This window comes from Benincasa hispida, chromosome 10 (assembly GCF_027475165.1).
Source record: "Benincasa hispida cultivar pf3 chromosome 10, pf3_genome.v1.1, whole genome shotgun sequence".
NCBI classification, from domain to species: Eukaryota; Viridiplantae; Streptophyta; class Magnoliopsida; order Cucurbitales; family Cucurbitaceae; genus Benincasa; species Benincasa hispida.
Window position 1 is genome coordinate 59,348,418 of NC_143487.1, and position 5,174 is coordinate 59,353,591.

At 41.1% G+C, this 5,174-nt stretch overlaps 1 non-coding gene across 1 annotated transcript; it reads left to right on the forward strand.

Annotated features, from left to right (window-relative positions):
* Positions 1 to 488: 488 nt before the first annotated feature.
* Positions 489 to 595, forward strand: LOC150033513 (small nucleolar RNA R71). Its single transcript, XR_016524174.1, has one exon. It is a non-coding gene; the product is annotated as a small nucleolar RNA R71 (small nucleolar RNA).
* The last annotated feature ends 4,579 nt before the right edge of the window (positions 596 to 5,174 follow it).

Genomic DNA, 5,174 nt, shown 5'->3' on the forward strand with positions numbered 1-5,174 from the left:
ATTGCTCAGTTGACCGTTGTTGCATTGAAAGAATCCTGATGGCCCTTCTTTTTCTCCACCTGGGGTTGTATGTATTAGAAAAGGGATTATCTCTCATGAAGCATACCGACTGCGGATTTGTTGGGCATTCCTCCATCAGGTGAGCATCACCGCAAAGGACACAACTTGCGTTCGTCTTGAATAATTGCACTGACCTGCCCTTTCTTCGCTCCCGTATTATTAATTGTGATGCCTTGTATTAAACTCATCATCGCAGTCATTTGATTTTGCAGGGATGCGATGGCCCCATTGTTTGCGTTGTTTTCTTTGACTCTTAATCTCTGATCGCTTTCCCTTCAATCCTCATGATTTTTGGAAATGCGATCAAGTATACTCTTAGCCTTCTCATATGTTTTGTCGAGCAGACCACTAGTGGCTGCCCATTAGTAGTGGTCTACGAAGAGGGGTTCAATCCTTGGTAGAAAATTTCCATTTGCAGGCAATCTGGTAAGCCATTGTGTGGATAGTCTCTTACCAGCCGCTTGAACCTCACCCAGGCATCGCTGAACGATTCATCATCTTCTTGTTCAAAATTTGTTATTAATTTTCTTCTCCTAGCATTCTCAGTTTGTGGAAAATACTTCTTCATAAACTTTTTCACCACCTGTTCCTACAAAGTTATCTCTCCTGGTTCGAGAGAATATGGCCAATTCCTCGCCTGATCACACAAAGAAAAGGGAAACAGAGTTAGTCAAACTTCCTCGGTTGAGATATTTGGGAACACAAAAGTGTTGCAAGTTTCTATGAAGCTCCGGAGGTGGGCGTTCGGGTCTTCGCCACGCCTTCCTCCAAACTGCCCAGCAGCCTAGATCATCTGCAACATTACCGGCTTCATTTCAAACCTCGATCCATCTAACGCTGGCCTCATGATTCCTGGAGAGAAATCGTAGAGGTTAGGTGACGCATAGTCCCGGATGGGTCTATTGCGGTCATTTGCCAGAAGCATGGGGTTGGCCATTATATTATTCTCGTTAGCGGCCCTTGCGTCCAGTTGCTCCGCCATTCTTGGTGTTTCTTCTTGTTATTGTTGGCGGTCTCTTAATCTTCTTCTAAAAGTTCTTTCAATCTCCGGGTTGTAATTTGCCACAGATTGAGAGTCCTACAAAGAAATAAAAAAAAAAATTACTGTTAACAAACTATTTTGCCAAAGTCTTTGGCAACGGCGCCAAAAACTTGGCACGTTATTTTATTGAGTGGAAATATGGATGATATGCGTTGATGAAATTACGTTGTGCACTCAAGTTTCCCTAGCGAAATTCAAGTGTAAATTCCTCTGAGTTTCCTGGTAAGTCTAGGGTCGAACACAGAGACTTGTGAAAATAGATTGCGTTGGTAATTTTTGATGAAAACTTTACGGTAACCGAGAAAAGAAATAAAGTGTATGGTTTGTCGATTGCATTGATAAAAAATAAATAATAAATGCGGCAGAGTTTGAAAAGAGTTGGTAAATGGGAAATGTGATGAACATGCGGTGAATGGGTTGAGAAAGATTTCGGCTAACACTCCCTAGAATGCATTCATGCTTGTGATCATACAACATGCATACAACAGTAAACCACCTCTCGGTGCGAATACCACCACTTCTAAGACTAGAACGCATGCGATAAATATGCGATAAGTCTACAAGGTTTACACATAAACTTTTATCTCTATTTATGCGATTACAACATGACTTTCACACAAATATGCGACCACATAATATCATTCCCATTCCTAGGATTCATGCGATGCAAGTTGACAAACATAGCTTATCTCTAAGTTCCTATCTCTTGTTTATACAAGCCTAATCTTGCTCTTTCGAGTCCAGATTCTAACCTAGCTCTCTCGAGATATTAGGTTCTTTATTTAGACTCTCTCTCGAGTAACTCTAAAAGGTATTTTGCACAGCATAAAACAAGAAAATCACAAGCAATGAACTTCCTAGGTCATGTTAGCTTAGTTTTTCTTAACTTATTCAACTAGTTTAGCTACTCATGCGTATTAAGAGAGTGAGCAGATGTAGAAATGAACTTCCATTAAGTACAAAATAGCAATGCAAGTATAGTAAAGAGCCTGGTAGTAATTTTTTATTGCCAGGCATTTACACTGTTTCTAATCGTGCTCTAAAGATATTCTCGCTATCGCGAGAGTCGGCCTGCTTTCTACTCTTACGCCCCAAGGTTCTCTCTCGAGTTGCCCTGGGCGATCTCCGGCGGCACCACTCTTCTCTTGCTCTGCCTTAAAAATGGAAGAAAACTAAGAACAAGACGTGCGAACTGGACAACTGGTTATATATATCGTGAACCCCTTTTCCAAAGAATGCACTTGGTATTTATAGAGCATCAATGGTGAAAGGTGGTTTCTCTCTCCCGGTTGTACAGATGGGACAACTTTAATTCCTGATTGACGCACTGAATAATTATCACCGATAAAGCTGAATGTACTTCGTGACCGTTATCGACTATCATCTTAATTTGGATTCGACTGTCATCTGTTTTCTATCCCATCGCTCTTAATTGGCCTTTCACCCAGATGCGCCTACCATGTTGCACTGACCAAGTTACGACGATCCTTCTCAGGTGAATGTTTGCGAGCACGATCAACACAGCCTTGCGGTGAAGTTGCGCTCGACTGATGATTTCCTATGATCGCAATCTTGCATTGTGTTAACGCATATTCTGCACAAAAATACAAAAATCAATAGTTCTAATGCGCTGAACGCATGTGACCGCAATATTATAGAATTTATGCTTAATGAACGCAATTTAATATATTTCATCAACGCAATCCAACATTGTTTAATAACTTAGCACTATGATAACGTGTATTTCTGCCCGTTATCACCAAGTCCCGGAGCATCTCCGCATCGCTCCATCACCAGCCATGTGTCCACTAGCTCTTCTCTTCATTCAACCCTTGGTCACAATTTTTCCTTTTGAGGGAGGCCAAGCCAACCAACCATCCTCACCTATCATCATATTTTCACCTAGTTCGCTGCATACCCCTTCTACCACCCCACCTGAACCTACCAGCAACCCATCTAGCTCTAACAGTCTTGCGTTAGAGCACAACCTACCCGACCCCACATAACTAGCTCGTAAAGATGAGAAAAAGGTCTTTGAACCTATGTTATCCCATTTAGACCATAGGAAGATGGACGAGATGGATCAAATGATGCGTCCGAACCCAAGCAACACATCAGTCGAGGTGATGGATAAGGCTGATCATTATGCAATTTTGTTGGAAGAAGAATTGGAAGAAGAATAAAATGAGGAAAAAGAGAGAGAAGTTAGCCTTGACGCATCGCATCCACGACAATCTGATGTGAATGATGGGCCATCAAAAAGAAAAAAAAAGGATTAATTATGGATGAAGTTGATGAAGATGATGACGATGAAGAGTATCTTGCACTTGGCCCTATAGGTGTAATGCATGAACATTGCTCTGACTCAAGTACGACAGAATGCAGGCTTGAGAAATATAGGCCTACACGTCAAGGGCAAAGAAGAATAACCCTACAAAGGGAATTAGAAGAAGAATTAAGGGGAGTGGCTCGTGAGGGAGGCAGTTTGAAGCTGGGAAAAGAAAGAGGTATTTGCTCCGTGGTTCACCTAATCAACCTGCCTTACCTCCTAGAACCTCAACAGTAAAACCTCGACCCTTTAAACGTCTGATATAAAAAAGACGTGTCTGGGAAGTGGAACACAGCTATGATGCTTCCACAAATGAAGAATCTGAAGCAAAGCTAGCTTTGGAGCACAAAGAAGCATGCCTCAATTTAAACTTCCCTTTCCCTGCCCTAACTTTACCCTCAGCAGTCGATGAACCACTTGATCCAACACATCAAGCTGACACAAATGAAGATCAAGTTGGCGAGACCTTTAGCCCTTACCTTTCTCTTTTACAATCTCCTACTTTACCCTCCTTCATCCCCTTACTCACCGTCTATGAACCAACTGAGTTAGGAACAAGTAACGCACAACATTCAGAAGACCCAGTTAGGGAGATGCATGAAACCCAGACCTTACTACCATATGAGCCATATGGTGTATAAACACATCCATGACCAAATTGAGGAACTTCTAGAAAAAAGGTCACATCCAACCTAGCATAAGTCCATGCATAGTTCCAACCCTTCTAGCTTCTAAAAAAGATGGTTCTTGGTGCCTTTGTGTTGATAGTAGGGCAATAAACAAGATAACCATCATAGGTTTCCTATTTTTAGACTTAATGACCTTCTCGACCAATTAAGGGGATCCTCTATTTTTTTTTTTAAACTTGATTTAAAAAGTGAATTCCATCAAATTAGGATTAACAAGAGGATGAATGGAAAAACGACTTTTAAGACTAGTGAAGGATTATTTGAATGGTTGATTATGCCATTTGGCCTTTCCAACGCTCCTACCACCCTCATGCGCCTTATGAATCAGATCTTACTTCCTTTTCTTAATACATTTGTTGTGGCCTATTTTTACAATATCCTTGTCTATAACCAAACTCAAGACGAACATATGCAACATTTATACCAAATGTTCTCCACTCAAAGCTCTAATGAACTATACCGTATTTTCTTAACTTCTCAAATATGTTTTTTGGGTTTTATTATTGACAAACTTAGTATTTCTGTTGATCCTAGGAAAGTTACAACTACTACTAACTGGAATTCTCTAACTAATATTAAAGAACTTCAAAGTTTCCTAGGTCTAGCTTCATTTTACCGTCGATTCACAATTTCAGCTCAATCTGCAACGACCCAAGTTTAGGAGGGGTACATGAATGAACCGGTATCACATTCGAATGAGAGGGATTCTGAGGACATGAAAGTATGGTTAAGAAAGGCTTAAAAGAATTGAAAGTTACTACCTATACCAACAAGGTGCACTTTCCTTTTCGGTAGCTCAATCATAAGAACTCCAAAGTCAAGCGTGCTTGCAGCTTGGAGCAATCCTATGTTGGGTGACCTCAGGCAAGGGAGGATGACGTAGCCAGGTCATAGGGGATGTAGGGGAATGCCGGGGCCATCAGAGGCCAAATCCGGATTCCAAATCCTGGGCTCAGGGCATTACACAATCATCGTACCAATGGTTAAATGTCTCAAAAAAGGTAAATTTACTTAGGGACAACCCCAAGAGGTTAGTTTTTCTACTCTAAAGGAT